We start from the raw sequence: 24,105 nt of genomic DNA on the forward strand, positions 1-24,105 counted from the left end.
TACAACTGTTGCAGAATCCCTGTGGTCACGTGATGAAAATTCAGACGCTTGGCATAGGGCATGCATTTATGGCAAATGCAGGGTCCCAGGGTCATGTGATCATTTTTGCAATCTTTTGCAAAGTTAACAGGGAAGCCAGATTCACTTAATGACTGCAATAATTCACTTAATAACTGTGGCAAGCAAGGTCGCAAAATGCGGCAAAATTTACTTAAGAACTGTCTTGCTTAGCAATAGAAATTTTGGACTCAGTTTGGACTCAAGTATAGTATAGGTGCTACCTTGCTCAGTAGTAGTAACTGTGAGAGGGATCTCAGAGTCCTAGTGGACAATCACTTAAATATGAGCCAGCAGTGTGCTGCAGCTGCCAAAAAAGCCAACACAGTGCTAGGCTGCATTAACAGAGGGATAGAATCAAGATCACGTGAAGTGTTAATACCACTTTACAGTGACTTGGTAAAGCCACACTTGGAATACTGCATCCAGTTTTGGTCACCATGATGTAAAAAAGATGTTGAGACTCTAGAAAGAGTACAGAGAAGAGCAAGAAAGATGATTAGGGGACTGGAGGCTAAAACATTTAAGGAACAGTTGCTGGAATTTGGTATGTCTAGTTTAATGAAGAGAAGGACGAGGGGTGGCATGATAGCAGTGTTCCAGTATCTCAGGGGCTGCCACAAACAAGAGGGAGTTAAGCTATTCTCCAAAGCGCCTGAAGGCAGGACAAGAAGCAACGGATGGAAACTAATCCAAGAACGAAGCAACCTAGAACTAAAGAGAAACTTCCTGACAGTTAGAACAATTAACTAGTGGAACAACCTGCCTCCAGAAGCGGGGAATGCTCCAATACTGGAAGTTTTCAAGAAGAGACTGGACAGCCATTTGCCTGAAATGGTATAAGGTTTTCTGCCTGAGCAGGGGGTTGGACTATATGACCTCCAAGGTCCCTTCCAACAACAACATCATCATCATCATCATTGTGGTTGTAACTCAAGGACTATTTGTACTGACTGAAAGATCTGTCTCCGATTACTGCAGTCCTGGGTTTCTGATCCCAGAAAACATAAGCAATTCTTGATTATGCCTCACTGCCTACTGTCATCAGCTTAATATCCTTGGCTAGTTACCTTTCTACCAAACCTTCCATTGGGTTTTACACTACTTTCTCCAGATCAGTGATAATGTCTAAGAAAGTTTCGTCTTCAATACTATTAAACACCTTAATCCTGATAACATTAAATATATGAATGTAAATTTAGAACTTCGGTAAAATTTATAAATAAAAATAGTAAGTTATTATTTATAACTTCCAGGTAATACATTAAACTTAATTCCTAAACAGCCAGCTTTTAATTAATTTATGCAAACATTTTATTATTAGTCCAGTCTGGAGATGCAAGGCAGTTTGTTGTAACTTTTAAATCAATAGATCAGAAAGCCAAGCCCAGTGAGGCAGTCCAACAAAATTTCCCACAAACTAAAGTATAAAAAATACTAATAATTCCTGAACTTGAAAATAAGCATGCCATTTTTTGGAAAAAAATACCTTCAAAGAACAGGAACACTTGGGCTTTTAAAGCACCAGAAATCAGGTAATCTGGCTTCCAATCCTTTTTCCACCACAAATAGTGTACTTGGCTTTTGGCAAATCTGTAAAACAAGATATATCAGGAATTAAATCTATACATAATGAAAAGGAAAAAAAAATGTCTCTGTATAGGGAACCGTACCTCTTCTTGCAGCAGTAAAAGTGCTATAAAGACTTTTCTTTTTAAACATTTCTGGTTGCTAATAATATTATAGTTAAATGGAAATGCTTGCTTTCCTTAAAGTGCTTACAGTGGAATATAATGTTCAATAAGCACAAAAGCAAGTGGACCGTTGGCTGAACTCATATACCCTGCTATGCCATAATGCAATTTTTGCATCAATTTTTTTTGGTGAACTCAAGTCACTGTGGTTTATAAACCACAGCTTATAAATCAGAATGTTTTTAATGGCATATTTGTTGACGCATAAAAATGCAACTTTTGACAATACACCGAATGTTCAACATGACTGCAAACCTTACATTGGCTTCTAGAAAAATAAATCTTATATTAAAATAAATAGCCTGAAAGACAAAGCACCATTCAAACCTTTGGTATGAAATTATTCTGTTTAAAATTTCTAGTGTCTGTCTTTACACACACATAAATGGATATACATTTCATTGAGTTAAATGGGGGGTTACTGCCAATTCAGTCAATATTCAATTTCAGCCTTGGCTTGCTTTCTGTTTACCTTACAATAAAAGATCACTTTCAAACATACTTAATAGAATTGAGATGACTGTTTTGACTTTTATTACAAAATTCTATCATGATCATGAAATTAAACCTTAATAACTTGCCAGGAGGCTAATGCTGTTGTCTGTTTAAATAAAACCACAGATAATTTTGTGACACCTCAAAAAAAAAGGGAGTTTCTAAAAACAATTTTTCAAAGCGTTCATTTCTATGAAAATGATCTACAAAAATCTGATACAATAAAATCTTCAACCTCCAGCTCACATTCCCCAGGCCAGGGGTAGGCAACCTTGGCTCTTTTATGACTCATGGACTTCAACTCCCAGAATTCCTGAGCCAGCTGTGCTGGCTCAGGAATTCTGGGAGTTGAAGTCCACGAGTCATAAAAGAGCCAAAGTTGCCTACCCCTGCCCCAGGCTTTCAGCTCTCTTTTCCCTGCCCAGCCCACTTGCTCTCCTACTCCTGCTTTACTTTATCCTCATGTTTCTTCTCCATGGAGAATTGAGGAATAGGAAATGCCTAGGTAAATTTGAAGCTGATTTTGCTGCAGTTCCTACCAGACCATTATTAGGATTGCCTGTGGCTTTACCGTTCTATTTCTCCTTGCCGTGAAAAAGCGTGGTATGAGCAAAACTGCTAGAGCCGTGGTGGCGAACCTTTGGCACGCAAAGCCCTCTCTGTGGGCATGCGCGCCAGCACCCCAGCCCTAGTCCTTCACCTGGGTTTTATAAAACCTTTTCGCTTTAGGCATCCCCCGCTGTGTGCAAAAAAAAAAGAAAAGTTCAATCAATCAATTTCAAGTTCTCGCGGGGGAAAAAAAAGATCTTGCAAAGATGGAATTGATTGATTGAACTTTTTAATCCCACCCAGTCTGCTGTTACCACTGCAGCCATGCCCACCCAATGGGCCATGCCCCCCCAACTGGCCACACCTACCCAATGGGCCATGCCCACCCGGCACTCGACGATACATAACTGGGTTTTGGGTTGCAGTTTGGGCACTTGGTCTCTAAAAGGTTCGCCATCTCTTCGCTAGGGCTACGAGGAGATGCTCTCTGCACTCCCTCACTGGTGGATATGTGGCATGAGTCCTGGTTCCTGTGAGTTTGACTTGGCACCCAGTTTCCCTGATGAAAAAATTAAATGCCTCTTGAAGCACTATATTTCCATACAGGAGCTAGGACACTTGAAGAAGGCGGGGATTAATGGATGTCATTCCGCTTCAATAGGTCAACCGGAAGGTCTAGAATAGATGAAGTCACTTGCCCAAATCCATTTCCTTATACTTAACACTTTCTTGTCCCAATTCGCACAGTTCAGTGAGCCAGAAAACAGCATGAATTAGAAGGTCTCTCAGTGGTTATTGTTATTTTATCCAAAGCGGTAGAATAAGTTGGTTCAGTACAGTAAAAGAAAGTAGTATTCAATGAAACACAAAAATAGTAATACTTTTAGGGGATGTGCGAGTATTTTCTCCCTCATATTTAATGAATCACACAACAGATGTTGATTCTGGTGGAAGAGAAAGCGCTGTACAGGAGTGATGATATGTCAGTGTGATCCAAGGGAAGGCCAGATGCATACCGAAGCAGGCTTTCCCATGCACATCTTTCCCATCCACATGCCAATGGATGCTGTGCCCAATCTATTCAGAGGTCTGGGACTCTATAGAACAGACATGTCAAACACAAGGCCTGGGGGCCAGATCCGGCCCATGAAGTGGTTTCATGCGGCCCCCGAAGCCATCTTGGAAACAGTGAGGGAACGGCCCCCACTGCCTTGGCCCTGGCCCAGAGACCCTCCTCCTGCCAGAGACCCTCAGATCTGTCCCACTCCTGCCCAGGCCCCCATAGGCACCCTTGATGCGAATGATGTAGAGCTGGCCACGCCCACCCAGTAGGCCATACACACTTTAGCCACACCCACCCAGTAGGCCACACCCACCTGGCCCCCTGAGGGCAACCGCAATGCTGATGCGGCCCTCAATGAAATTGAGTTTGACACCCCTGCTATAGAAAATACCCTTCGGGAGGAGGCAGAGAAAGGCACATTAAGAGTCCATGCAATAAACAGTTCAATGGTGCCACTTTGGCATATCAGGCAGAATTCCATGAGCATAGCTGTGTTGGAGATATGCTGACTATTTAAATCAGGGGTGTTGAACCTTGGCAACTTTAAGTCTTGGCTCTTTAACACTTACGTCCACAGATCTTAAAAGTTGCCAAGGTTGGACACCCTTGATATAAAGAAAGGAAAAACTACGTTGTATTTACGGTAACATATCTGCAACCTTTTCACAAAAAAGTGAAAAAGGATCATATGGTCCTTAATGTAAAGGGCTATTGCTGATCTCTAAACTGTGCTATTTTACTGATATGATAAGTTTCCCTCCCAGCACTCTACTCACACAGCCTACTAACCACCAGGAAGAAATGAAAATGGTTCATCATAAGCTCCAGTGGGACCCAGGCTACTGCTAATGAGAATTTTAGCTAAACACCTGCTTCAGATTTAAAATATCCTACTAGTGTATGAGTATTTGACCACAGCCTGACTCAAGTATTACAAGAAGAGGACAGGCAGAGCCTGAGGGCAGAGTCAAGACAGGAATCAGCCTGGAATTGTAACATTCCCACAAGTGGTCCAAGTCCAGCATCTCTTGAATTCTGTTAACTTATCTAGTGCTAATTTAGTGCTGACGGTTAGTTGAACATTAGATTCTTGTGTATAGGCATGAGCAATATATCAGCTTAAGTAGAACTTAAGGTTGAGTCAGCTTTCCATCCTTCTGAGGTCGATAAAATGAGGACCCAGATTGTTGGGGGCAATATGCTGACTCTATAAACTGCTTAGAGAGGGCTGTAAAGCACTATGAAGCGGTATATAAGTCTAAGTGCTATTGCTATTATAACATGTGGTCTTTGCACATAACAGGTATTTTGCCCAACACTGCATCTCTATAGATAACATAATCAAGCCACTTAATTGGAATGGTTTGGGATTATGTGGAACTTAAGAACAATCTGGGTTTAGGAAAAAATAGCACAGACACACTATAAAATAATGTATGTCTGTTAGTTTTATATCCCATCTTTCATTCAGGGATAGGAATCTAAGCATATGAATAAGACGTACAAAACCAATCTATTCTTTACATTTGTCATTTTTAATCTCTAGATTGTACGGTAATTAAATTGGCTTTCAGTCCATTTATATGATTCTCTTTTTAGTACTATTAAAATTACTCTAATGTGCCCTGAATTTCATAATGGAGAATTAAAGTGTTAGTTTGAGATACTAAAAAGATGAGGAAAAGAGGAGCTGTTGCTAGGTAACAGAATATGTTTCATAAGCAGGAAACCTCGGTATCAAGGATATTTGGGTGAAACAAACTTGCTAAGATTCTAGAGAACTGAAGCAGTCTGATCAGAGATAAACAATCTGTGGTTCTCAACCAGTGGTGGGATTCAGCCAGCTCGCACCAGTTCAGCAGAACCGGTAGCTAATTTTTTGTTGCCCAGGTCCAGAATGGAGTTCCGGAAGCGGCATCCACACAGAGAACCGGTTGTTCACATATTTGAATCCCACCACTGTTCTCAACCCATTATTTTCTCTGCCTGTTTCAAAGAAACCTGACATTGTGCTGTTCAAACACAGGTATAGCCCCCCCCTCCCCGTTTTGGCCAATTTCAGTTGGAAAATAAAGGAAATAAAGAAAAAGGTTATGTTAAACCGTCAGACAACCATAGCACATCTATGTTTTTTAAAAATCCCAGTACTTCCTCCAACACTGGAAAAATGGGCCAATATCCCATTTTCCCTGGTGATAACATTAATAACTATCACTCACTGTAGTTGTGGGCCACTAATTCTTTCTTTAAGCATAGCAATCAGAGATTTAGTGCTCACATCTGGACTAAATGGAGCAGTGTAAGTCAGAGTTGTGCATCTTTTTTTCTGGAAAAACATTTATGATTTTGTGATAACAGCCTTTCGTAAGAACTTCAATTTGCTTTTTATGCAAAGTTTTGATGGTGCTGAACAAGGGCTATTTATGCAGCCATGACAGCACTCCTCTCTCACATGATCACGGTTGAGGCACTTGGCAACCAGCTTTGCAACATCCTGCTGTTATGTTATCACTGTTTACAACCTCCCCTGCTGACTTCCCACAAGCAAAGTCAATGAGGAAACTGACAAAGTATGAGGTCCTGCAGATCTCGCACCCTGTAGAGTGCATTGCACCACCTCCCTGCCTGCACTCTGTACTGCATGCCCACTTGGCCACAGCATGCTCTGGCCATGTTCACACCAAGCCGCTGCACCTACCTGCTCTCCACCTGTCTGCACCCCATAGTACTCATACACACACCCTCCCTTGCACTGGGTCACAGCACTCCCCTACACAGCCATATTCACATTGTGCCACAGCAATTTCCCTGCCCAACTATGCTTGCACCAAGCTACAGTACCCATCCCTACCTGTTTCTGAACTGCCTACAGAAAGGCTTGTCATGACTGGGACTTGCGGTTTGCTGCCGGCTTCCCCACTGACTTTGTTGGAAAAGAGCAGGAAGTCTTAAGCTGTAATCACATGAGTCTTCACTTAACAACAGCAACAGGAACTGCCAGGATTTCTGTTGCTATGTGGTGCACTTACATGATGTCATGGTTTATAACCGCACTGCTTATTGATGGAAATTCTAATTCCAATTAATCGCATTAAATGAGGACTACTTGTAAGGATTCGGAAAATTAAATAAATACCTATTAACTAAAATTCCTGTTATACTAGATGCATAGATGAAATTACTTCTCTGCAATTATTTCTTGAACGTACTCCAGTTCAAAATCCCCAGGACTGAAATACTGTTAATTAAAATAATAAAAACTATACTAACCATGTAATTATTAATACAAACTTCAAATGAGTAATAGAGCAACAGCAACTTTAAAACATATTTTTCAGAGTATTTCAGAAGTGACAACTGAAGTAAAATTCATTTCAACAGAAACTATATACAAGAACTGAAATTATACTGAAATGTTAATCTGAGCTAGGTTGTCATTTTTACCTCTAATTTGGAACTTAAACATGAAACAGCTTCATCATTCAGTTCAAGTTCAAAGAAATGCAGTTTTATCCATTAATGTCATCTGCATATGAATGCAGATTAACATGTTAGACAGCGGTAGAAACATACAACATTCATGTAGCAAAAAGCACTTGGATGCTTTATGAACTAAAAACAAAGTTATAGCCACAAGACTGATGTGATAGGCTGCAAAACTCATTCAATCAATTAAAAGTATTATTATCAGACATACATCTTTTTTTAATCTTGCAACTGGTTTAGCAAGAAAAAAACTAAAGATGAAAAGATGATTAAGCTCACTTATATGACATATCTTCCATATCGTAAACAAAAATAATTAAGTAGCATTTTATCAGCTATGTCTGTATTTTGTTGACTGCTAGTCATATATAAGAAGTTCCTTAATTTCTAAATATTTATGGAAGATAATTCATGCTTTATTGAAAACACAAGTTCATTTATATTAAAAGTTACAAAAACATACAATGAAATTATACACAAACCCACAAACAGCAACTGGAACTACTGAAATTAGTATAGCTAAAGCCAGAAGTGAAATATGCTCCAAGAGGAGAAATGTACTTGTATTGTTGGAAAGGAGTAAAGAACATGAAGTTTTCAAAAGATGGTATATATTTTAAGTAGAATTTACTGATTTTATAAATTTAAGACTTTCCAATTTATAAACCTTAAAAAAAAATCTAAGCAAAGCAGCTGTACCTGTTATTCCTCCATTTCCAACTCCTTTCCAGCAGCGAGTTCCATTAGCATAAAGGGTTTTTTTATTGCACAGAGTGAATATGTATATATATGTATATATGTGTGTGTGTGTATATATATATATATATATATATATATATATATATATATATATATATATATATATATATAAATTGAAAAGTTTTACAGTACATTTTAAGTATACTCCATCCCTCCCCCTCCCCCCACATCCCCACCCTCCCCCCTGACTTCCCAGAGCTGAAAGCAGGGTATTGCCTCTAACAAGCTTAAACTAAAATATGCTAACCAACTATGAATACACTTTAAATCCTATCGCACTTTAACTCCCCTTATACATAGATAAATAATAGTACATCTTATAATTCTAATATTCATTCATATGCTAAGTGAAATTTTTTAGTCCCATATTTATTCTGAATATATTCAATCCATCTTCTCCATTCCGAAATATATCTCTGTTGCGATTGTTCTTTCAGGTATGCTGAAATTTTTGCCATTTCTGCCAAGTAATCCAAAATACAATGTTGAAAGCAGGGATGGTTGCAGCATCCTGTTCTGTTTCAAAGCCTTGAAACAGAAGAGTCCGGAGTTAATTCAGGCTCCGAGGGAGCTCTCACCCTTCAACCCCCAGATTAAGTTCTGGGGGTCTAGGGGAGCTCTACCTCTTGCCTGAATACTCACCCCCTCTCTTCTCCCGAAGGGGGGATTCCCAAACCACAAAACAGCTGATTGTCACTGTTTTCGCAGTTTAAACGGAACAGCGGGGCTGACGGTCAGAAATGATTGCCATCGATGGAGCCTTGCCACCCGGACGTCCCTTGAAATGTAAGCATGCATTTTTTTTCAAAAGAAAAATCTGAATCGTCAAAGAGAGGAACGTGGTTCTTTGCACTGCAACTACAGGTACTAACAAAGTTTAATCAATATTTCAAACATGACCTTCAGATCATAAAATTACGTACAACCATTTTGGGGGAAATAAAGGCAAATAGTTTGTTGTCTTAAAATGTAAATACACTACATTATAAAATTGGATTGGATATTAAAACCCTACTTAGTCATAACAACTATCCTACTCAAATTTCTGTCTCTCTCCAACATCATACAGCTGGTTGTGTGAATTAATGTGCAAATAAAAGAGCCTTGGTGGAGCAGTGGGCTAATGCCTCCTTAAGTAACACCAGCTGCCTGCAATTAGTGCAGGTTCGCATCCCACCAGGCTCAAGGTTGACTCAGCCTTCCATCCTTCCGAGGTAGGTAAAATGAGGACCCAGATTGTTGGGGGCAATTAAGCTGACTTTGTAATAATGCTGCTTGGGGTGTGTGTGAAAGCCCTAATAAGCAGGCATATACATAGAATGAAGGCTACTGCTAAGCTTGTAAGCCGCCCTGAGTCTTCGGAGAAGGGCGGGATATAAATGGAATTAAAATAAAAAAATAAAATAAATAAAATAGCCTAATTCCATTTCTGGAAAATGGAAAAAATATATGTAGATGGATCAAACAAATTAGAGGGCTCTAAATGATTGAGTTATCTTTAAGTTGTTGAGCTCAATAGAACACAAATAAGGTATTTTGTTACTTGAAACATTACTGGTCTAAGCAGTAAAACCAAAATACTGGTGATGCTCCTATACTAATTGCAGCATCCACTTTGCCTTTCATATCTAGATACAGTGTAGCCTTCTCCAATCTGGTGTCCTCCAGATGTGTTGAAGTTGCACTTTGTGTTGCAAAGGTTAAAGTGATGGGTTAGAACAGGTGTCAAATTGCCGGCCCGCGGGCTGGATGCGTCATCCGGAAGCCATACCCACCCCATTGCCAGCAATGGCAAAACCGTCCCAATATGTTGTGTGACATCACATGACATCATGAGTTTGACATGTCTGGGTTAGAAGCTGGAGATCAAGGTTCCCATCCAAGGGTAGGGAACCTTGGCTCTTTTATGACTTGTGGACTTCAACTCCCAGAATTCCTGAGCCATCCATGCTGGCTCAGGAATTCTGGGAGTTGAAGTCCACAAGTCATAAAAGAGCCAAGGTTCCCCACCCCTGGACTAGTCCATCTCAGCCACATACCGTAAACTCACTGGATGATCTGAGGCCAGTCAGTCTCTCTCGGACCAACTTCCAACTCTCGGCATCAACTTCCCTCTGCCCAGTGCACTCCCACAGAGAGGGCCTCCTCAGGGTGCCACCGGTCAGAGAATGCCGACTGGTGGCCCCCAGGGGGAGGGCGTTCTCTGTGGGTGCGCCTGACCTTTGGAACCGTCTACCGGTTGAGCTCCGGATGGCTCCCGACCTTCACTCCTTCCGACGTGATCTAAAAACTTATTTGTTTGAACAAGCCGGCCTGGTCTGATGGGTTTGGGTTTTAATTATTGTTTTTAGTAATTTATTTATTGTATTTGGGCACTATGGTTTAATCTGTTTTTAATTTTTGTATTTTGGTATTTATTGCCCTGTTCACCGCCCTGAGTCCTTCGGGAGAAGGGCGGTATACAAATTAAATAAAATAAATAAATAAATAAATAAATAAATAAACTTTCCACACAAGGCAATTTTTATGGAAAGAAATAAGAAAAGGGAACTCTTATGTGGATTGTCTTGAGATCCAAACAAAAGATGGTTGTCATAAATACTAACTTGAAAATATATAATTTTATACTAATGAATGGCCAGCTTGAATTTTAACCACTCCACTGGAGTTCTTTCCCTCTAGAGAAATTCATTTGCAAAAAGGTCCTTTGTCTTTGAATGGCTGGCAAATCATCAAGTATCTGCCAAACAACCTAATTACAGCTGTGGCCCTGCATCTGAAAACTGTAACAACATTAAATATAAAAATCTTAAATCTTCTATGAGTTCAGGCCTAGATTTAACAACCATGTACAGTATACTGTAGAGATGGGCAACTATGGCCCCTTTATAACCTGTGGGTTTCAACTCCCAGAATTCCTGAGCCAACATGGCTGGTTTAAGAATTCTGGGAGTTGAAGTCCAGAGGTCAAAAAGGAGCCATAATTGCCCGCCCCTGGTATCATGTCAACAAGCACTCCCAAATCAAGGTCAGAAAAATCTTATGCTGCCAGGAAGGCCATTTTAAAAAAAAGTGTTACAAAGACTGTGATGGTCATATGCTGCTGCTGCTATTAGTCAGATGGAAAGAGGTTTCCAGCCTTTTACAAGGAGACCGCTGTGGGGTTTTGTGTTGTTGTTTTTTTAATTTTAAGGAAAAATTCAGTTGGGACCCAAAATATCTGGACTCAACAGATATTCTTCTGCATCACAATTGTATTTATTACTAATCTGTTGTGTAAAATTTAAATTTTTGCTCTCAAGCCACTGTGCAGATTTTAAAAAAAATCCAGTATTTTCCTATAGAGAAAAATGCAGGCCATTCCCAGCTACTTTGAAAGACAACGTATCAGTTATAAGCAGAAACATAAGGAAGGAAGAAGCATTTAATTGTTAACCCTCATTATATTTCATGGGCAGGGGGTAGCTTTTCCTACTGTTAACGTAAATGAAAATGTTTGTATACAACACAAGTAGGCAATTACTGCAAGAAACACTAAAAGTGGGGATTCTTAGGCAATTCAAAATGTGGCAATGAGCCTGATAAGGAAATCTGCTACTGCTACTGGTCTATTATCTACTCCCAAATTACGGTATTCTGTAAATATTGTACAGGCAAATTGAATCAGCACTCCACAATGCAATTGCAGCCAGTTGTTTTTTCATGTGGACAGGAGCACAAATCCTTCTGTTCTCTTCCTTACCTACTGCATCCATAGGAAACAATTACTTAGTATTGAAATTCTCAGTCAGAAATATAGTTTCCTAAAAAAATATGTTTTTTCAAAGTTTTGTAGAGTATCGATTCTTTTAGCTTTGATTTGTGCACCTCAATTCCTAGTGCTTCTTCCCAACAGTTCTGATCAGAGAATTATATTAAAAATGCCCTTCAAAAAAATAGATGCAGCAAAGATTGCATTTCTTCTTAAACATTAGCCCACAGTTTAAAATCTAACACTGCTACTTAATGCTCAGATTATTGTAGAAGTTAATGCTCAGATTATTGTAGAAGTCCTAGCTTGATTTTTACATGTGCGCCTAATATAAGCCCTACCCCAAAAATAAGCCCTAGTTAAGCCTCCGCCCACTCTGTCCCACCGTCTGGTTGTACAAGATGGAGCGAGGCACACACGTAATAATCAAGCTAGGGCAGGAATGGGGGGCATGGAGCTGTCCCATGCACCCTGCACCCACTTACCTCAGGGCCCCCCAGCCAGGCCTCCCATTCCCCAGCACCCGCCTCGCCTTGTGGCAGCAGCACCAACAGCAGCCGCCCCTTCCACTTCTTCCGGTTGCTGGCAGGAGGCTATGTGGCGCGTCACACCAATGCTGCCGCTCATGGTAGGACGCCATGTAGTGCATTGCACTGGTGCTGCTGCACCGCAGCGTGATGTGCCATGCCACATGCTGTCCTACCGCAAGCGGTGGCACCGGCACGATGCACCATGTAGTGTTCTGCCATTGTTGACCCAGACTTAGGGGAGAGTATCAATTGTGAATAAGTGCAGATGGCCCCACTAACTCTGGTCACTTGCAGAACCATGAATGCAAGGTCATAAAAGGACATCAAAGGAAACACCCAATATCCTAACCCGCCCGGGAACATATGGTGTCTTAGGGAAACACCTAAACCACCCAAAAGGGAATATATGGTGTCTTGGGGGGAACACCCAAAAGGGAACATTTTTAGCTACTTCTGCTTTCTTCCTTCTTATCTACAGTTTGCCAGCCTTAAAGGGCGAAGTCTTCATCTTGTGTGTGTCAGCTTTACTGGGTGAATTGCTTATGTAATCAAAGAAGGTATAAAAATAAGGCTTTTCTGATATTTGGGGCTTTTTCTCTTTTTTTTTAGAGAAGCCCGTCTTTGTTCAGCTGAATATAAACGTAAAGCTTGAAGGCAATTTCTGGTTTCCTGTATTTTATTATCATGCAAAACCTCAGAACCTGCACAGCACCGTGAGCAACTGTGAATGGCCGCAGAAGTCGGGTGGTGGCACGACAGGTGTCAGGGAATGGGAGACCTGGCTACAGCGGTCCTGAGGTAAACGGGTAAGACATCCCCCGAAAAAAAGGCCTAGTGCCTCTTTTGGAGGCAAAAAAAATATAAGACTGGATCTTATTTTCGGGGAAACATGGTATGTAAAATTAGGTCAATGTGTGCTCAGTAAAGTTTCTAAAACCATCCAGAGAGAAATTTTGACTGGAGTGTCATAGGCGTCAGTCTTAGGTTTTATTTTTTTAAAAGCTTGCTGTGAAATGTTTAATAACATTTTGATATGAGGTAAAACTGAAAGGTAGCTAATGCCACAAAGTCAAATCAATGCTCAGACAATTTCTTTAAAGCAGAACATTGAGCTAAATAATGAATTTCAACAAAGTGTAAAACCCTGAATTTAAGGTGGAAAAAGAGGCTCAAAGTTCTTATTTGATCACAAGCTAAATGAAAGTCAACAGTGTGATGTATCTCAAATAAAAGCTGATGCTAAAAAGAGAGGGATTTGTTCAAAAATGGAACCTTAAAGGTTCTCCAAGTGGAATTCTGTTTTACTTGTCATATACTTTCTTTCAATTATCACAAATCCTTGAAAGTTTTGTTGATTTTCAATTTAAATGCAAAGTGGTTGCATATGACACCCCTTGGCTTTTTTTTGCTCCTGTTATTAGCCAACTTGATCTTAAAACTCAAAGGCACAATAATATATTTTTAAATAATATTAAGCTCTATAAAAAACAAGTACACCACTGTAAATTGTGATCCTGATACAGGAACAAATATTACTTTCACTTTTTATTATGTTTTTCCAATCATTCTTAAGACCCTAGAAATACACTGGTTAAACATTCCACAATCAGATATTTTATATATTTGGAATGAATAAAATTTATGCCTAAGTAAAAAGTGTCTGACTCCTTTTGCCAGATAGATCAGATGCTAAGGAAATAGCCTGCCCACCCAAATCAAATTCCAATCCCAGAACATAATACTACAGGGGAAATCCTCCAATCTTCTTCAGAAGATTTCCCTTATAGCATTAAACCCTTCTCTTCAGTGCTATATGTTTCTTTATTCTTGGAAAAAAATCTGCACTGGTTGCTAATCAGCTTCTGTGTCAAATTGAAGTACCAATTATCAATTTACTTATTAAGTACTATCACTTTTAAAGCCTTTTGCAACGCAGCACCAGGATATATTTAGGTACAGGTAGTCCTCAACTTACGACCACAATTGAGTCCAAAATTTATGTTGTTAAGTGAGAAATTTGTTAAGTGAGTTTTGCCCCATTTTACGACCTTTCTTGCCATAGTTGTTAAGGGAATCACTGCAGTGGTCAAGCTAGTCACATGGTGGTTAAGTGAATCTAGCTTCCCCATTGACTTTGCTTGTCAGACGGTTGCAAAGGGTGATCACGTGACCCTGGGACACTGCAATCGTCATATACATGAGTCAGTTGCTAAGTATCTGAATGTAAATCACGTGACCATAGGGATGCTGCAATAGTCATAAGTGTGAAAAAATTGACATTTTTCAGTGCCGTTGTAACTTTGAATGGTCGCTAACGAACTGTTGTAAGTCAAGGACTACCTGTACTTGCCAAAATCAAATCTGCTCCATCTATCTAGCTAATTAGAGTAGGTCTGTGGAAGTCCTCTCTCCTTACGAGGTGTATGAATTGTGGGCCAGGTGATGGTAATTACTTCTATGGATGGCCACTACTCAACAGATGCTTCAAAAACAGGCCCAAGCAGCAGCAGACATTTAGCTTTTAAGTTACATGAACTGTATCCTTGATATAGCAGCTTTGTTCTTGTTCGTATTTTTAAAAATCTTATTACTTTTATCTGTTTCCAATACCTTTTCTTGGTCTTCATTGTATCTCACCCAGAGTGTCAGAATTCAGATTGGTTATAAATATTGTTAAAAGTAAAGAAATGAATAATGACTACAGTCCAGCCACCACAATATGACAAGGACATTTTTGTCTGCCAGAAGCCCACAACCCCTCCAGAGCAATTGTACAGGCAGAGTTCGCTCATATGTACAAAAGGTATCTCTGCTGCATAATTATACATATATTTAGATGACTGGATCCCTTGCATTTCCCATACTAGGGTGCAATCCTTATTCAAAGGCTAACTTGACCCATCATATTGCTTTTTTTTTTAAAGCAATGCCAAAACACTTGCATTCTCTTCGCCATTTTGGGTGCTTGGAAACCAGCCCACATTTATGGATGTTTGTAGCATTCCTCAGTCACATCAGTAAGCCTTGTTGGTCTGGCAAAAACCACCCATTGTGGGCAATGGGCTTATTTAACAACCACTGTGCTTGCTTAACGACTGCCACAAAACACTGAGGTAAAACCAGGTTACTCATATGGATACCTCGACTTATGGCTGTCATGATATACAAAGGAAATTCTGGGTTACAGTACAGTTGCAAGTCAAGGACTACCTGGTATGCAACGCAATTAGTGCCCCAAAGACCATAAACATGCCCCTTCCCCATATTCAAAAAGTTGTAATTGGGTTTGATTGAAGAGCTAGTCTAATTTAAAGATACATCTATTGACCCTTGCTTCCTCTGTTCGCTGCTCAGTCAAGTATTTGATACAAGCACATGTAAACCCAATTTCTAAAAACTCGACACCCCCCCTTTTGGCACATTTTCAAGCATGTGGTAGATTAAATTAGTTAGGTGAGTAATATCATCTCTGAATTTTTCCAGTTCACCCCAGATGTAGATTTCATTCTAAGTGGTTGAGAACATGACCCCATAAAAAACTATGGCTGAAATGTGCTAATTATCCCTTGAGTTGGGTTTTCAAAAAGTTAATTGACATCAGAAAGGTTCACCCTATCTTTTTACCCAAGCTTCTGTTGCTCCAAAAAGTTCTTGACTGGACTTTCTCTCTCCTAGCACATTGTGGGCTGCTCCCAATTCCTGTTGTGATTCAGGGTCAGCCTGTGGGTTCGGCAGTTGGGTCGGACGATTCAGAGGAGGAGGAGGAGGGGGGTGTTGGAGAGGTTGCTGAGGGGGTTGGAGAGCTTGCTGATGAGAGCTCTCAGCCAGGCCCCTCCCACCTGGTCACGACGCAGACCCAGCTGTGTGAGCCTGACAGTGTGGATGAAGATGACCCACAGTTGGCCCTGTTCAAGGACGCCCGACGCAGGAGGCAGTCAATCAGGAGTAAACAGAGGAAGGCAATGGGGCACCTCGGAAGGAGGCAGAGAGAAGCCACGCCCTGAACTGTATAAAAGGGGAATGCGTGGGAGGGCTGGTTTGCTGAAGGCAACCGTTTGAATAGTTCCTGTTTCATGGTTCGTGTTTGCTCTCTTTGCTCTGTTTATGTTTTTATGTTAATAAATTTGGCAGGCTTAGTTCCAGCCTCTTGCCTTCTTGTAAAAGGGGTTGTCCCTGCCTTATCTGCAGGGCCGGTAGCAGGCTGGTACAGAACAATTCCGTATTATCTGTTGTCTGTCGGGGCTCTTTTCTTACTCAGCCTTGCTTACTTCCCCATCTATCCATCCATCCACTATTTATCCCTTGGTCCCCAACACCCCTCCCACATAGACAGGTACACATGGATTGCTGAAGAACATTCAGCGTAAAGATAAGAAAGCTTATTACCAAGACTAAAGGCAAAGGTGGGAAATCAATTTTCCCAAGGGGCCACATGAGAAACTGGGTTTGTTGTAGAGGGCGCTGATGCCTTGCCCACCACATGCCCTGCTGCCTGTCACTGATGTCCCACTCTATGATGCCACTGCTGCTGGCAGGACAGGGCAGCTGAAGGGCTAGATGTGGCCCGCAGGCTTTATGCCCATACCTGAATTAGGGGCATTTTCTGAGGAACTCACCCAGCGTATATGAGTTTTTCTCCTCTAAACAAAGGTGATAGCAATTGCCTTTAGACTTACAGTACATACCGCTTCACAGTGCTATACAGCCCTCTCTAAGCGGTTTACAAAGTCAGCATATTGCCCCAGCAATCTAGGTCATTTTACCAACCTCGAAAGGATAGAAAGCTCAGTCAATCCTGAGCCACTCAGAATCGAACTCCTGGCAGTGAGTTAGCCTGCAGTGAATTAGCCTGCAATGCTGCATTCTAACCACTGCGCCACCATGGCTCTTATTACTGGCTTTTCTGAAGGAAGCAACAGGAAGAACTGAACACAATTTTACTTCACTTTACAAAGAAAAAGAAAGCAAACAGAATGCAGATCCCAAATATATTTTCAGGTCCTCCAAATGACTGCTGTGGAATCTTATAATCTAATTTCATATGCCTGAAGTGAAAAAAAAACCCAACACCCTTGCTTGGACCATCCATTGCAGACTTTGAGCCTGAGAAACCTATTGATAAGCACAGTTTCTATAGCGTGAACTACGTGGAAGGTTGCAAATGCTAAACACTTCAGCAATATTGTGTATTTGAAGAATTATATTTTGTATTAGTTCCATAGCATAATTCATGCATTTCTTATTCAGATATGTAGGAGCCTTCCAAGATTGAAAAACACTCCTTGCATATGGTAATTAATCTTCATACAATATAGCAAACTGACATATTTCCTTTGAGACACTGGCCTGGTTCACATAATAGCCATACACTGTTCGACTTTAATAGTGAGCATGTTATGTGAATGCAGCCGCTGTGGTTTAGAAATCTGCTTCATACTTTATGTAATTTAGTTTATAATGTAGTGTAATTCAGTAAATCATGATGGAACAAATTGTGGGACGTGCAAGGCATGAATGCAGATAGCATGTGCCAGAAGGGGTCAAAAGCAGACTACTAACTACTGTATTACAAATTTTGTCTGCAGATGAAATGAGACAATATTTCCTTACTGCTATCAATGCTGAAGTCAACCAAAGCCAAATTGTGAAATATAGTCAGTCTCCATAGTAATACAAGATAATCAAATTCTGCAAGTCCTGAAACTGTAATATGAGATGTATTTGTCTACTGCAGAATTGAAAGATTAACCAACTTTCAAATTATGAGATCAAACTGAACTATTGAGTACCAACCTTTCACAATTCTTTCAATCTTAACTCATCACCAAGGACTAAAAATAAAAGAAAAACAAACTTCTGGCATTCAACTTACCATTCATATCATTTTATGTTTCTATGTTTCTGTCAAAGAAGTTGAACCTGACTCCTCGTAATTTCATGGGTCCAGCTATTAGTATTCTTTGCAACAGTATAGAAGTGATTTGCCATGGGATGATTTTTTTAAAACTTCTAGTTTATCCTATAACTCTGGGATTCCTTGGAGGCAGTGCCAAGACTATGGAGTTACTCAGCCACTTTGACTGATGGTATGACTCTGTAATCCAAATATTTGCAATTTTAAAATAATATGGAAGCCCCAAGCATTGGTATCCTAGACCAGGAGTCTCCAACCTTGGCAACTTTTAAGACTTGTGGACTTCAACTCCGAGAATTCCTCAGCCAGCAAAGCTGAAGACCCCTCTCCTAGACCAATGTCTACTAAGATCAAGTTTAAAGTTGACCTTGCCTAGAGGTCTTCTATCCAAGAATTAACCAAGACTGCAATAAATCGTTTTTTTAACAAAAAGTATAATGGGTATGTGCAAATGCTGAAAACAGTCAAATTGTCAACATTTACAATAATCTTTAAAATGGAAAATAAATAAATAGGTCTAGCTCAGCCCCTAAAATATGACATACTCTAAATCTCCAAGGAACCAGTTTATACTGTAAAATATTTCAAGTATACATGCTGTGAAAATAGTTCCATTAACAATAAATGAATTCCGTAAAAGAAAACAACCCTAACTTTAATTCATCATAACATTATTTTTTTCTATTTGCATAGCTACTAAAACAAATAACAAAAAATATAGAAGCTAAAGCTAAATCTTTCTTAGAGCAAATAATTTCATGTCACCTAAAACAGATATAATATGTTGACAGTTATAATCATATAAAGCAAGCATAAGGGTGGGATTCTTGTCTTAAATAGCTATTAAATAGAAGTTGTTTAATCCAACTGTTGGATTTCACTATGCAGTCAGTCTTGTGTTTAATTTCCATAACAAACAAAACCAACTTTAAGCATGACAGAACACGTTCAACAACTCCCTAATGTTCTGCTGTCCCATTTTCTTGTGACTAGCTTCCCAACATCAGGCCTCCACAAATTCATTTGCCAAGTGTCTGGAACAAAAGAGAAATCCTTCTTCAATTCTAACTTGGAAATGCAAGGAGACCTTCACACTATGCTGAATTTGCAGTAGATTTCGGAATATAAAAATCTCCTCCAGAAAAGTGGAGAAGTAAGTTTTGTACTTGAAATTTCAATTGCGTTGAACTTTGGAACAGATAGAAACTCACCATCAGTGAAAGATGAACACTAAGGGAGATATGAGACGCCACTTCCTTTCTCAGTTTTTCTGCTCATGCAGAACACTATGGGAATGATCAATGACAACTGTCTCTTAAGACAGTTGGATTCCTGCCAATCATACTGTTACTTTGGGGAGAAAATGCAATTATTATTCAGCAGACATTTCACTAGCAATGGTGAAAGAGTAACGCTTATTACTGTTCTGCAGCTTATTACTGTTCTGCAGCGTATGCTTCCAAAGTCACCCAGCCTTCAGATTGGAACAATTACTTCCTTTTTTCCTCCTCTTACAACATCCTCAGTAATGGGTGGAGTCCCATTCGGTTCACTTTCACAAATTGTAGGGATTTTTTTTTAATAGAACAAAAAAAAGCAGCTTAACGGAAAGCAGACAGCAGAAGGCCCCTTGACAACTATTTTCTCCTGCTTCTCCTCTTCATGTTTGTGTACTATACAAAATGATTTGTTCTTTCCAAAATTCTGCCATTTTGAAAAAAAAATCCAAAAGTAGAAATAGAAGACTCGTGTATTTTTGCCTAAAATATACAACACAAATTATGTTTGTGACACACAGGTTATTTACTGAAGCACCACCACGAGAAGAAAGTAACTATACCATTTATAGTTAGATCCATCTCCAGCTACCATGCAAACTGCTGCCTTTTTGTACAACTACAAAGATCTGTTGAAATCTAGCAGCTGAATTAGTATGAATTAGGGTTATGAATTATGACATTTTAACAATGAGAAAATATCATCCACATGGTGCTGGACACACAGTACAGAGTAAGCAGCCTCCACCTACAAAATATTGCAACCAATGTACCAAACAGGACAAAGATGGGTCTTCCAGCCAAACAATAGTGATCACTCATCAAGCCAAAATCAATCTGCCATATACTGATTTTATTTATTTATTTATTTATTTATTTATTTATTATTTGGATTTATATACCGCCCCTCTCCCGAAGGACTCGGGGCGGTGGACAGGGCAATTAAAACACTATTTTCCCAATCTGGTGCTCAGGATGATGGGAGTCACTGTCCCAAAACTTTGGATAGTACCTGCTTGGAGGTAATTAGGTAGTAACAGATAAAGGAAGCTTTCTCTCCTGCTATGCCTGTCTGCATAAGGTATTCATACCACACCTCTTTTTTTTTTTTAACCGGGGGAGGCCAGCAGAACTTTTAAAATTCAAGCCAAAAGATATTTTACTTCTGTGGGATTCTCTTTGAGGAAAATGGGCTGAAAATGCCATTCTTTCTCACAGGCAAGCCAAATGTTAGAATACATGAATACAGACCAATACAGTCCCTGGGCCAGAGCAATCTCTGCGTTTCTGAAACAAGGGCCGATTCAACAGCCCAGGGAAGCCAGGAGGAACAACCCCCCCCCTCCTTAGACAGCTAGCAAAGTCACAGAGCTTGGGAAGGAGACACAGAAATTAATTAAGTTCCTAAACCAGGGGTCTTCAAACTTGGCCCTTTTATGACTTGTGGACTTCAACTCCCAGAATTCCTCAGCCAGCTTTGCTGGCTGAGGAATTCTGGGAGTTGAAGTCCACAAGTCATAAAAGGGCCAAGTTTGAAGACCCCTGTCCTAAACGATTCTCATGCGAGGCAACAAAATGATAGGCTGAGGCTCCGTGAAACCGGTTAGGGAGGCGAAGGGCAGGGAGGGCTCATTGCCTCAGAACCTGGAGCTGCTTCCATGCCCAGGCCCGGGTCTTCGGCTTCGCAACGGCGTCTGCCTGGCCATCCCCAGGCGCTTTGGCGCTTTGACCCCCTGAGACACACAACCTCGCCTGTGTGCTCCCTAACTGACCACCGACGGCTTTCGGGGGAGAAGTAAAGGAGGGTCCCCGCAAGCGCAGCCGGGAACCGGGTCCAGCCAGGCGAGCCACGGCCAGGGACGGGTGGCCTAGCGGACCCCCCCCCCCGCCCCAGCGCCCTCGCCGGGCCGCAGCCACGCCTCGCCCAGCGCCCCGCAGCGGCGGGAAAGCGCCAGGCGTCCCCCGGGTGGTGCCCGGCAGCGCCGCCGCCTGAACCACGCCGCCAAGCCAGGGACGAAGGGCAGCGGCGGGCAGAGCCGAGGGGGCAGTTCTCATCCGCCAGCCGTCGCCGCAATGGCGAGAGGCGGAGACAACCCGGAGCGGGGAAGCAGGAAGAAGGCGCTGCCTCTCGCCGAGACCCTCCCGCTCTCCCCAAACCGGCCGGCCGCCCCTCTCGGCCGCCGCGCCGCCGCTCACCGTCCGCGGGTCCCTCCTCGGCGCCCCCACACGCCTCCGCCCTCCTCGCCACTCGGGACTCCTTCGTCTCTATGGGCGACCGGAGCTGGCCGACCTCTCACCCGCTCCTCCTCTTTCCTCCTCCGCGGCTCTGGCTCCGCCTGGCCCCCGGGCGGGGAAGGCGACCGGGCTTCCTGGACCGCCGCCGCCGCCGCCGAAGCTCTCTTCGCCCGCTCGCCCTTGCTCAGCCGTGGGAGGCTTCCTCTGCGGTGCCCCGCGCCGGCCAGGGGCCTGGTTGGGCTGGCGAGGCGGGCGCAGCTGCTTGGCTCAGCCCCGACTGGCTGCAATGCCGCGCAGTGTCGAGCGGCTTGGGCGTTGTGGAAGGTTCACCCTCGACGGGAGGCCGCGGATCCGGCGGCGCTTCGGCTTCCAGGCAGGCTGGGAAAGATCTTGATCGCTCGGTCGTCTGGCTAGGGCTAGGCTGAGTCGGTGGCTCCAGGGACTCTATTGATTATCCGCCTTTAGTCGTTTTCCATTCTTAAGGAGCAGATATAGATAGATCTCTACAGGAACCCTCCCGAGACTCGGGAGCGCCCGTCTTTTTCCGCCAGTTGCTCTTCGGAGAATATGAATTTACCCCTCGTACGGCATCCCAGGAAAGAGCTGTTAATTTTTTGAATGGGGTTTTCTTGATTTTATGGGGAAATTTCAGATCGACCAGAGCCTGACCTTAGGCACACTATTATTCTTGCATTTTTATTGGGTTTCAGAAGAAGATCCCATCCCTGGTATAAACGAATTTCCAAGTGACTTCCAAGACACAACCGCTCTTATAACCAAACAGACTTGATGCCAGTAGTTAGGAACCGCGAGATGGGTGGCGTGTAAATATAATAAATAAAATTAATTAAGGGCATGTGATTACGAATATAGAGTGTGCTTTGTTTGGAGTCAGATGTGCTGTATGAATACAGCCATGTGGTTTAATAAACCACATTTGGGTGAGTCTATACTGTTTACATAAAGCATGGTTAACTTTAGCTGATACGAGAATATGTGTACCAAAGGTGAATTTTTAGGCTCTCCGCTTCTGTTCTTTTCCTCCGAATTGTAATATCACAGTTAGTCAATAGATGGCAACATCTCTTTATGAAAAGTTGCCCTTACTAGCACCACTTTGACTATCACGAAAAAGACAAAAAATGTAGGCAACACTTTCTATTTCAGGAAGAATAAATGATCCTTAACCAAACAGAACAGAATTTATAGCTGTGACTTAAGAGTCTGCTTAGTAGATCAATTTTTGCTTATTTTTTCCCTTATGGCTAAGTTGTTGGAAGGCTGAGGCCTACAGTTGTTCTTCAGAATGAGAAATGGAAATACTGAATCTGGCAGGCTTGATCCATGCTAGGAGATAAGTCACTCTCTGGATGCATCCATGTTTGATCACTTTTGTGTAATCCTCAGCCTTCCCTATTGGAAAGTCCAGTCTTCCCTCCCTCCCATCCAGGACATAGCACAGAAGCGTTGCTTGAGCAGGGTCTGTAAGATGATCTGGGACACTACACATCATCTTCATGACCTGTTTTCCTTGTTACCTTCTGGAAGGAGGCTCCATGGTATCCAAAGCAGAACATCCAGATTCAGCCATAGTTTCATTCCATACAGCATTAATCTTGTGAACTCTCAAGCTTCCTCCTTCCGTTATATATTCAAGATGGACAGTATTTAATATTTATTTGTTATGTATATGTAGGGGTGTGGGTCTGTACATATGTTGTTGTCAGGACCCACCCCAATCCACGTCTTAGGAAAACAAAAACTCTTGGAAGTCAGTTCTAGTCCAAAAGGAATCTTTACTAGGACATGCTTGGTTGTGGGAATACAAGACAGGACTTAGTATTGTTTTACAAATTGAAATTTTATAAAGGGTAACTGGTTCAACCCCCCTTCCCTCAACCCTATTTGGACAGCCCCCATCCTTCTACTTTGTGTCATCCCTTTCCTGGGGGGAAAAAAAGGAACTTCGAATCTTTATGGTTATTGCCTTCTTCCTCTCCAGAATTAAAAGAAGACAGAAGCCAGAAGCCTTCTTCTCTAACCCCCCCCCTTTTGTTCCCCCCAGTTCAAAAGGTTCCCTTGGTCTTTGAAATAACCTAAGGCAAGCTGAATCCATATCCGCTCCTCCTTCCTCGGGAGATGGCAGAATCCATAGGGAGGGGATAATGTTTTAAACATACATGTATGGATGTGATATAAATGGATTCTGACAGTTGTGTATAGTATGTTTAGGTG

At 41.6% G+C, this 24,105-nt stretch overlaps 1 protein-coding gene and 1 long non-coding RNA gene across 2 annotated transcripts in view; one reads left to right on the plus strand and one right to left on the minus strand.

Moving 5' to 3' along the window:
- The window catches only part of GNG12 (G protein subunit gamma 12), a 54,350-nt gene extending 32,352 nt beyond the window's left edge, over nucleotides 1-21,998 (minus strand). The window contains exons 1-2 of the mRNA XM_081325752.1: nucleotides 21,832-21,998; nucleotides 1,547-1,650 (exon numbers count right to left, since the gene is read on the minus strand). The gene's annotated coding sequence lies outside the window, so the exon portion shown is untranslated. The remainder of the gene's footprint in view (nucleotides 1-1,546; nucleotides 1,651-21,831) is intronic.
- On the plus strand, nucleotides 8,903-18,164 carry LOC308666811. The gene is made up of 4 exons (XR_014026164.1): nucleotides 8,903-8,949; nucleotides 13,054-13,250; nucleotides 17,692-17,735; nucleotides 18,030-18,164. It is a non-coding gene; the product is annotated as an uncharacterized lncRNA (long non-coding RNA).
- Nucleotides 21,999-24,105: the final 2,107 nt, after the last annotated feature.

The sequence above is a fragment of the Vipera berus genome, assembly GCF_964194415.1.
Source record: "Vipera berus genome assembly, chromosome: 3".
Lineage (NCBI taxonomy): Eukaryota > Metazoa > Chordata > Lepidosauria > Squamata > Viperidae > Vipera > Vipera berus.